Raw genomic sequence first — 11,973 nt, 5'->3', positions numbered from 1 at the left:
GAAAGATAGATCTCAAGCTAAAATTGAAAAATCTTACCTTTTGTCACTTGATTCCTTGAAATTCCAAAATTTTCTCTTGAATTTTCTAACTAGGGTTTTGTTCTTTCTTTCTTTCCTCTTTTCCTTGGTGAGGCCGAACATATGGGAGTGAAATGGGAGAGTCATGTGCTGATTTTTAATGTAAATTATAAAGAAATGAAAGCTTGCCACTTGTCACCATTCCATTGGTCCATGTTTAACATTTAACAACTAAGCTTTCTTTCTCCACCACATAAAATATCTCAATTATCCATAATATAAAATGTTAATGGATGAATCCTTAGGCATGACAAGTGTCGGGTGGTGTAAAATTCCAATTTTGCCCTTGGGTGGCAAAATGACCATTTTACTCCTACATCATGAAAATTTCAATTTGACTCCAAATCAATCCTCAAACTCTGAATCACCATATTAAGTCATCAAACTCTGAATCACCATATTAAGTCATTCTAGGTTTTTAAAATTCTTAATTTCATCTTAAAATCTCTATTTGGACTAGTTCGAGGCTTAATTCAGCTTAGTTGTACCACTAAGTTCACTACTGACTTTTAATGATTTTTTGGGGCTTTCCAAGTATGCAAACATATTATCAAACACATGAATGACATGGCAAATATTTTATAGAGTTGGGCTTGACATAAGGCCTTAGAGGACCTTCAAGGAAGAAAAGGAAAGATGTTTACTAAAGGCACAAATGGAGTATTGAGGTATGGAACCAGACTTTATGTGCCTGATAATGATGGATTGAGGAGAGAAATATTGGAAGAGGTGCACATAGCAGCCTATGAGGTACATCCAGGGGCTACAAAGATGTATCAAGATTTGAAAGAGGTATATTGGTGGGAAGGACTTAAGAAAGATGTAGCTAAGTTTGTTTCCAAGTGCTTGGTTTGCCAACAGGTTATGGTCGAGCATCAAAGGCCTGCAGGGCTACTACAGCCATTACCAGTGCCCAAATGGAAGTGAGAGCATGTTGCAATGGACTTTGTAATGGGCTTGCCTCGAACTAGTGGGGGCTATAACTCGATTTGGATCATAGTAGATCGGTTAACGAAGTCAGCCCATTTCTTTTTGGTTAAGACTATATACGAGGTTTCCCAGTACGCTTGAGTTTATATGGATGAGATAGTACAACTGCATGGTATCCCCATTTCTATAGTATCTGACAGAGGACCACAATTCACCAGTAGATTTTGGGGAAAGTTATAAGAAGCGTTGGGCACTAAGTTTGATTTCAGCACAGCTTTCCACCCTCAGACTGATGGGCAATCTGAACGAACAATACAGATATTGGAAGATATGCTAAGGGCATGTGTAATAGACCTTAGGGTCATATGGGATCGGTATCTACCCTTAGTGGAGTTTGCTTACAGCAATAGTTTCCAAGCAAGCATCCAGATGGCACCATTTGAAGCATTATATGGACTGAGGTGCAGGTCACCCATTAGATGGCTAGAGGTGGGAGAAAGGAAACTCTTGGGGCCAGAATTGGTATAGTATGCCATCGAGAAAATATGCAGGATTCGATAGAGGATGTTATCAACACAAAGTAGACAAAAATCATATGTTGATAACAGATGGAGAGACTTAGAGTTTCAGGTGGGGGATAATGTATTTTTGAAGGTCTCACTAACAAAAAGGGTAATGAGGTTCTACAAGAAAGGAAAATAAAGTCCTCGGTATATAGGACCCTTCGAGATCTTAGAAAGATTGGAGCAATGGCTTATCGTTTTGCGCTACCTTCAGACCTTTCAAATATTCACCCCATATTCCATGTTTCAATGCTTAAGAAGTATAACCCATATCCATATCATGTAATATGGTATGAAACCATCCAATTACAAGATGATTTAACCTATGAGAAGCAACCAGTGGCTATCCTTGATAAGCAAGTCAAAAAGCTCCATTCAAAGGAAGTAGCATCAGTGAAAGTGTTATGGTGAAACCACACTAGTGAGGAGGTAACGTGGGAAGTCGAAGAGAAGATGCAAACAAAGTATCCACACCTCTTTAATACATAAAGGTATGCGACCTTATAGTTCGATTTAAATTCGGGGATCGAATTTCTTTTAGTGGGTGAGAATGTGAGACCTTGATCTTTATAGACTCGTAGCTAGAAGTAGACGCGATATCATGGACCAGGGGTAATTTTATCATTTCTTTAGTGAACCCATAGAAGTATGCTTTCAAACAATATTAAGGCCTAAGTAGGCCTAAGGCATATATGAATGATGAAAATAAGGATAAAATGATGAAAGAAATAGAAATAATGATGATTTCGAAGGTAGGGGCAAAATGGTCATTTTGCACCTCGAAAATAAATTTTTAAGTTTTCGTGAACTCAAGTATTTTTAGACTATTGTGGACTTTGTTTCAGTGTCAAAAGAGTAAAAAGGTTGCATAAAGGATGAGAGGAAGACAAAGCCACCATGTTAAGGGCATGTTGGTAAATTCAGTGAAAATTTGGATCAACTTGAAGCATAAATATCTAAGCTTCGGCAACTTTCAGCAGCTTCTCTTTCTTCATCCCAGCCCTTCTCTTCATTTCACATTTTCTTCATTCTCCATGGAAGGAAACCTTGAATCCTCCAAAAATCTCTTATAGAAACCCCAAGTTTCATGCTTTCGCCCACTCCTTCATAGGGTTTTTCATGCTTTTCCACTTTTACATCGCAACAGCCTTCAAAAGTCTTTCTTAAGTACATTCACTCACTAGTTGGACGTGTAGAGAGAGAAGGAGTGATTTCCCTTATTAGCTTGGAAGAATTTTTAAAAGAAATTCAATTATAAATCCACCAAGGTGAGTGAACTTGCATTTAAAATATTTTGGGAAATGTATTGATATTTGGATTAAGCATGTGAATGATTTTTATTTGATTTTCCTTAAAGATTATGCATGGGAACAAGCCTTTATTAAAACGTTTTATGTTGTGAGTGTGCAATATGATGAATCCTTGTGCTCCTAAAGGATGTTGATATATATGTATATATGTGTTGTGTTGTGATAGTTAATATTGTGTAATCAATGTAACCGTGCGTGTGCACGATGTGGGGGAAGCACATGTCGAAAATGATGGGTACGAAAGTGTGGATGATGATATTGTCTGTGCTCAATGTGGGGGATGCACATAGCGGTATTAATTGTGCACGATGTGGGGGGATGCACATGATAACTCCAGTTATGTGCGCGATGTGGGGGTTGCACATGAGCTGGGTGAGGCGGTGGTGGTGTATATGCTTATGTATATGTCACAGCCCAATTTCGGGCCATGATTGGCACAAGGGGCCAATGAGCTCAGCCCACTAAGCCCAAACAAGCCTACTTAATTGATATTATACATTAATCCCTAGTCCTTTAGAATCCAAAGCTTGAATGTTCAAATATCGTTTCTTTGAAAACGATTCATAAAAACCCAATCATACATTCATAATGGCATCATCAACCATTATATACATACATATAATTTTAAAAGTAAATCTCAACATTTCACAACAAGTAGTCATAAACACGTAATTAGAACTTGATCGTCAGCGGAGTGACTCTGGGCACGATTGCTAACATTTAATGTCACGGTAAACCTACCGAGCAATGGATAGGGAGAAGCACCTCGTCCTAGGATCCAATCACCTTTGACTTAGAAAAACCTAAAACATGAATTTTAAAAACGTGAGTACAAACTCAGTGAGTGAGCATAGAAAGGTTTAGAAATCATGATGCACATATTTGAAAACAATGCAACTTAGTTCACGATCTTATTAAAATCCCTCCATCAAACCCCTGGTTATTAAATCATTTCGTAACAAAGGAACCATATTTAACATGAAATCGGAAAGAGAGAAAATTTCCAACAATCATCCAAGCAAGGCAGTATAAACAACATGTTTCTCTCTACAATAAAATCAATTTACAAGTAAATGGGAAATTTTCCAGATTCATCATGCCATAAAATCACATATTAAAATCATGATCTTTCTATTGCATATACATATACTTAAGCATATATCAATTAGCATACCACCACATCGGATCCAGCTCATGTGCATCCCCCCACATCGTGCACATAGCCGGACACCCCATCTCACCCAGCTTATGTGCATCATTACCAGCATGTGCACTGCCCTCTCCGCACAAGCACGGTTGTAAATATCACGATAGCATCATTACCGACATGTGCACTGCCCTCTCTGCACATGCACGGTTGTAAGTATCACAACATTGTTCGTATAAATATATGTATATATATATATATATGTATATATATATATATATATATATATATATATATATATATATATATATATATATATCAACACAGTATAGGAGCACATAGGTCCGTCCTATTACACATTTCACCTTTTCACAACATCAAAATATTTTATCAAAGGCTTGTTCCTAAGGCACACGTTTTTAAAGACAAGTTGGAATAAATCATTCAATGTTTCATACCAATACAATTATGCCTCCCAAAATGATTTTGAAATGCAAGTTCACTCATCGATATTTTGTTGAGCCTTTACCTGACTCTAACTTCCCTAATGGTCCAAATGGAGCTATGGGACTTTGTTAGAACCTATCATCACATTAGCATCACCAATATGTCAATTCACATACTTATAAAGTCTAAAAGCTTTCTCTTAGATAGCTTCCACTTGCCATTTAAGTGGCTATCTATATTTACTATTTTAACCACTCTAAAATGAATGAACACCCTACTACAAAACATTCACAAGCTTAATCATCAGCCATCCTCAACACTTAGAATTAACTCTAATTTACTACTTACCTTGATGGCTTTGTAACTTGAAATTCCTTCCAACAATTCCTAAACTGTTATGGAAGCTCTTTTTTTCTCTCTCTAAACACCTAACTAGTGAGAGAAAGTATGGAAGTGGGATTTTTCAAGGGTTTTAAAGTGAGAAAGTGAAAGAGCACAAGGGTTTTATGCCAAAGTGTACAAAAGGTATGAAAATTAGAGCTAAAGAGAGAAAGGTTACATAAGTTTCATATCAAGCTTCCGTGGAGGGGGAAACAAATGTGAGATGGAAGGAAGAAGAAGAAGAAGCTGCTGGAAATTTGAAGAACCACCTAGAACTTAGATATTTATGCTTTATGTTTATCCATTTTCTCATGAAATTACCAAAATGCCCTTAACAAGGTCATTTTGCCTTTCCATTGCCATTATACAATCTTTTTACTTCTTTGACACTGAGACAAGGTTCATAAGGGTCTAGAAATGCTTGAGTTCATGAAAACTTAAAAATTTTAACTCGAGATGCAAAATGACCGTTTTACCCTTTTTGTTTCCTTTCGTTTTAATTTAGTCCTCCCAACATTCATTTAACTCAAATTTCCTTCTATTACCTTCTTCTACACATGTACAAACAAAGTATGAAGTTTGTACTCCAACGTAGTGTCCCCATAATATTTAAAATATTTATTTACCCGCGCTATCTTTACTTAATAAAGACACGCGGCCCCATTAACGTTATTTTTCTCCAAAATTCACTCATTCTTCTTCTCCCCCACTTAGATTGATCATATACTCCCTTTTCATGAAAAATTTTGACACTGAATAAATTATTAATATTTTAATATTATTATATTAATAAAATATTATTTTATTCCAAAAATTTTCTCTTGTCTCCTCTTGTCTCTTTGGCACCCAAAATACCTTATTATGCCTCTATTGACTTCTGAATCACTTTTTATCCAGTAAATTCTTCTCCGATAAAAATATTATTATGTTATTATATTTTTCTCGTGTGCGAAATATTTTATCCCAAACTATTCCTTTCATCTTTCATCATTTCTAAACAGTATAATTAACCTCAATTGGCATCCAATAAGCTTTATTAGTCACCATATCAAAGTACGGGATATTATAATATATATATTTACTATATAGAGAGGTTTGGAATTAATATGTGATTGCATTGACTGTTGAAACTTGATTATTGTCAATGTGTTCAATTTGATGTTCAATATGGCAGGAATGGACTTTGTGGCATGTGAAAACCCCATTATTTTCATCTACCCTGAATCTCGCTGCAGCAAAAATGGATTCTCGTTGCAACGAGAAACTCTCGAGTTGTGGGGCGTGAACCAGCCCTGCTTCTCGCTGCAGTGAGAAACTCTCGGGTTGGGAGGCTGGTTGTAGTCCTGTAACTTGCTGTAGTGAGAATACATTCTCGCTGCAGCGAGATGTCTACAGGTGGTTTCTCGCTGCAACAAGAAACATTCTGTTGTGCTTGCTACCTTGTTTGCTTTTGGCCCTATTTTCCACTTCTTTAACATCATAGTTGATCATGGACTTCCAACATCAAGGAATTAATTAATTACATTTGAAATGAGGGGTTTTAGTGAGAAACCTTTGGCTAGCTAATGAATTGAGCCCAAATTTCACTGCAGCGAGAATGCCTTTCCGCTACAGTAAGGATCAGTCATTTCGCTCGACTTGCTTGAATGCTATTAAAGTTTTTACTCTTCAAATTCTTTGTTGTGCATGGATCCTTCATCATCAAGTGATTAACCAATTAAGGGTTTTTAATGAGGGGTTTTAATAAGAACTAAATTAAATTGCATTGTTTTTGAAAATAAGTGCATCATGATTTCTTTAAACTTTTCGTATTGCTTGCTTGTTCCCTTCCTTTGTTCACTCACTGGGTTTATACTCACTATTTTCAACTTCATGTTTTCAGATTAGGAGGCAGTCAATAACTAAGTCGAAGTGTCCTTGTAGATTTGTCTCCTTGGTAGGTATCTCAGCATTCAATAGCTGTACTTTTGCCCGAGTCTCTCCGTTGGAAGTCAAGTATCCCTTTTGTTGTGTATAGGCAAACTTGATGTAAATTATTAAGATATGTGTTTTAGACAATATATGTATATTTTGATTGGTAATGCCACTATGAGTTGGCAATGGTTAGCATTATTTTGAATTGGAATTATGAAATGTGACTTTAACAATTTTTGATGGAATGATGAACAGGTCATATAAATAGGCTTGCTTGGGCTTAGTGGGCTATGCCCATTGGGCCCATGCGATGGTCATGGCCCGAAATTTGGATCGTGACAGGTCTTTATCTGATAGCTATTCCACTTAAGTTGTTACGGATTCAAATCATGCTAAGATGGATCATACGTAGCGAAATATTAAAATTTTGATCCCATAAGCCATGAATCACTTTAATTAAAACCAATCTAGAAAAGCCATAAAAGAAAGATATCGATATATACTTGAAAGTTTGATGCCTGTTTTCCTTTGGTGGAGTCCTCTTTGGTTTTTCCTTTTTTTATTTAACTTATTGTACACTAACTAGGACTTACAAAATCATAGTAGCACAATTGTCCTGGCTCTAATGGCGATTCACATTGTGATTTGCCAAAGTCTCTTCACTAAGAGTGTGTCAATCCTTTAGCCAAAGTTTGTGCTAGCAAACTCTCAACTTTAAGCTCTCTTATATTTCTCTATTTTGGTTGTGATCCTATCTCAACACATGAGAAAATAAATTCAAAACTCTTCTATATGTTTCACTTGGCCAACATCATATTCAGCCCATATCAAAAATCATGGGTGTTACATGAAGTGTAGTACACTGGAGTTGCTTATTTAGTTAAAACGAACGGCTCACTAGTAGCAAGAATCGTGTTATGTTTAATTTTGACTAACCCATGAATAACATCCACTCAAACATGTCTGTCGCTATCAAACCAACGGCATTTGAGCAACATGACTCGGTTGTTGACACTGAAGTATTCTAACTAAATGATATTGACCAACAATCCATAAAAGTCATGATTGTAGTCATTACAACAACTTTCCTTGATGCATACACCACTGTGCATCATTTTACGGCTATCACCATAAAACAATGTTGAAACTTGTATCCATTAATGTAATAACCTTTGAAACACTTTGCCATATGACCAAGACCGTGAGCAATCTTGACCACTTGAGAATCAATTTGACTCGCATGTTGGTCGACCTATGAGAAAGTTACATGGATTTCAATTATTTGAAGTATTAAATTAACAAAACCAATTTGACTTATTAAATATAACTTACATATTGTTTAAACCAATTATGAAATGATGCATCACAAACTTTTTCCAATTCCCTATCAAAATACCGTACTATTCTTTCTTAACCATGTCATTGAACATCCTACAGATAAATCACGAATTACTAGGATTATTCTCCATTCACAATTTTCTAAATTTTTGGTTAAACTTATACTTACTCAATGTATGGTGAAATCTCCTCCCAATTCATTAGTATATATAGTTCGTAACGTAGAACTCATCCTCCTTTAGGTAACGACGTTTCTTGAATTGACCTAAAAGGTGACTGGGATAGGTGAAAATCGACAGACGGTTGACTGCTTCAACCTCTCTACTATCATCATTCCATGGGACCTGGTTCATTCTTGTTGGGATTATAGATTTGAAATACATCAAACAAAATGATGATATTTCATCGATGATATATACTTTACAAATTGATCCTTCGACGAATGCTTGATTTTTCACTTTTTTTTTTCCAGATAATGTAAGAACCTAAAAAGCAATGTTCCACATCAGATTCTAATTAATGTCAAATTAATAAAAAACTTTTATTACACGTGTGCCTCACAATACCTATCGAACTGATACATCCATTGATAATAGACAAAACCACCAACCTTAGCTTCATACGGCAAGTGGATCGGTAAATGCTCCATTGAGTTGAAAAAATCAAGAAAGGGGGAATCTTTTCTAATTTGCAAATGGTTTCCACAATTTTTCCTTCCCATGCATTGATATGCTCAACATGTAGTTCGGTTGCACATAAATAATGAATGAAATGTGAAATCTTAACAATTTCACTCCAAATAGTGTGAGGAACCATATCAGGCAAGGCAGTTGAAGCAAACATTGCAAGAACATGTGACAATCATGACTTTTCATCCTATAAAATTTGCATTCCTGCTATTTCACACACTGTGCTATGTTAGAGGCGAAACTATCCAGTGATCGCAACTATTTCACCCAAGCACACATAGTTTTCTGCTGCTCCTTAATCAAAGTGTATGAGGGTTTCAATTTAAAAAGTTTGCCATTATTTGCAATTAAGTGCAATTCCGAGCACTTGTAACACACCTTCAAATCACGACAAGCCTTGATGTTGTCTTTCTTCTTTCTTGGAACATCCATCATTGTGTTAAATATATTGTCAAATACATTACGCTTAATATGCATCACATCCAAGTTGTGACGAATGAGATTCATCTTCTAATGCGATAACTCCCAAAACATGCTTTTGTTAACCCAATTATGGGTTTGATCAAAACACGGGAGCTTCTGATCACCCACCTTTGTCCCACATGTGATATTTGGAATTGACTCCAATCGTTCTAACATCTCAACACTAGATAACCAATGAGTTGGAGGGTCTCGTTCAACAAGTTTATTAAATTTATCTCTTTAGCGACGAAGAGGATGATCCATTGGCAAGAATTGTCGATGACAATAAAAAAAAACAATGTTTCATCTCATACTTTAAGAAGAAACTCTTTACATGTTTCATGCAATACAGACATGATAAACGTCCATGAGTGCTCCACCTAAACAACATACTATATGCAAGGAAGTCATTAATGGTCTATAGAAGTGCTGCTCGTAGAATAAAATTTTTTTGAGTAAAAGCATCGTATGTGACCACCCCTTCGTCCCACAGAACTTTTAACTCATTAACTAGAGGTTGAAATAACACATCAATGTTCTATCTGGGACTTGTCTTCCTCGGGATGACCATTTGAAGAAAGATGTATGATTGCTTCATGCACATTCACAAAAGTAAGTTATAGACAATGAGCATTACTGGCCAAACAAAATACGGTTTTGCTATAGGCCCAAATGGATTGAAACCATCTGAACAAAAATTAAGTTTGACACTGCAAGGCTCAAAGGCAAAAGTTCGCTGGGTGCGATTAAATTGTTGCCGAGCCTCACCATCAATAAGATGTTTAAGCACTCCATCAGGAGATTGGTGTGTGGCATGCCATTTCATGTGTTCTATAGTTTTACTTGACATCTATAGCCTTTGCAATCTCAGTGTTAGTGGAAAGTATCACAAAATCTTATAAGGAAAATTTTCTCCTTTCTTCCCCTTGATTTATCTGGTCTATACCGAGGATGACCACAACATGGACAATAAGCCAACTCAAAATATTTATTATAAAACAACACGTAATTATTCTTACATGTATGAATTTTTTGATAGCTGAGCCCAAGTTCCTTCAACTGTGTCTTCATTCTATAGAAATTTTCTAGCAATGATTCCTTCAGTAGGTGCATCAAATGATTAAAGCATGCTTGACTCATGTTATGTAAAACCTGACCCTATAAACACACGTCATGACATACATGCACTGAGTAGCATGTTATTATGCTAGGAAAGCACCTAAGAATAGACGAAACCCGATATCGTACCTAACGGTACATTTGAGTTGATTTAACCTTGAACTAGTTCAAATAGGAATTGTAGGATGAAATTTAATATTTTATAGTCAAGGAATGACTAAAAATGATTGTTCGGAGTTCGAGGGTTCATTAGGGGTAAAATTAAAAATTTTGATGTTCAGGGGTAAAATCGTCATTTTGCCACCTAAGATAATAATTTGATAATGGAGTGAAATTTTTGACCAAGATTAACTATTTGGAGTATAATTTAATGATAGGAAGTGAAAAAGTTTAATTCTGGTGATTTCTGAAGTGTAGGGGCAAAATCGTAATTTTACCACCCGCGGATAAAATTTGAGATTTTGAGAGAATTTAGATCAAATTTGACAAATTGGAGAATGGTATGAGTATAAGGGATGAAAAATATGTCTATGGGCAATTTTTCAATTTTTTGGGCAAAAATATAATTTTTCACTTTTATGGGGGCAAAAGTGTAAATTTAAAAAATTACTCCACCGAGACTTTGGATAAGTCTGAGAATTTTATCTAAGCTATGGATATGTGGGACAAGTGTATGGTGAAAATTTGGGAACAAATGGATGAATTTTTTAAAATAAGCCAATAGGAAAGTGACACGTGGCATTTTTTTAATGATATAATATTATTTTAATGAAAAGTCAGCCCATTTAAACCCCATTTTAAGTGCTGGCCGGCCATAAGGAAGAACAAGAGAGGAAATAGAGAGGAAAGGAAGAAAACAAAGAAAACAAAGGGAAACTAGAAAAATTCAAAGGGAAAAATCACGTTTTTCACCCGTTTACGCGTCTAACGGTAAGATTTTTCGATTTAGCTTGATTTCTACCTTTCCTATGCCTTTATTTCCATTAAGCATGCTTGAGGAGAGAGATCCAAAAGTGATATCAAGGGTTGGACGAAATTCTAGGGGAGAGATTTTGAAATTTTTAGGTTTTGATTTTTAGTTAAATTGGTAGTTTTAGTTAGTTAAATGGGTTTAGAAATTAAATTGGGCAAGAAAGCATTAAATTTTCACAATACCCACCCTTGGCTGAATCTACAATGAGGTACAATGATGATGATCTGATTTTTATTCTACGAGAAATGAAGAGAAAATGATGAAAAATGGTAAAATGTGATAGAAAAACAAAGTAGAAAATTTACCGAGTTAATGTCCCATTTTTGGCCGAATTTTCCAAGGAAGATAGTGAGCTGATTTTGGTATTTTAGAGGAATATTGGCTGACAAATTAATGGTTAGAAAGGTTGGAGAGAGAATGGGACATTTTAGAGCTAAAATGGAGTGCGTTAGCAATTTATCGGGTAAAGTGCCAAAAATAGGTTAATACCGCGTTTAAGCCATTTTTGGCTATTGCATTTCATACCATGCATTAGTATAGGATTTAAGTCAAATATATAGTGATTTAGCATTAATGTGATGAATTGAGTAAATTTTTGCAATGTGTCTAGGAGGAGAGCCTT

Source organism: Theobroma cacao, chromosome 4 (assembly GCF_000208745.1).
Source record: "Theobroma cacao cultivar B97-61/B2 chromosome 4, Criollo_cocoa_genome_V2, whole genome shotgun sequence".
In the NCBI taxonomy this organism is placed as follows: domain Eukaryota; kingdom Viridiplantae; phylum Streptophyta; class Magnoliopsida; order Malvales; family Malvaceae; genus Theobroma; species Theobroma cacao.
Note: the sequence above shows the minus strand (reverse complement) of the source record.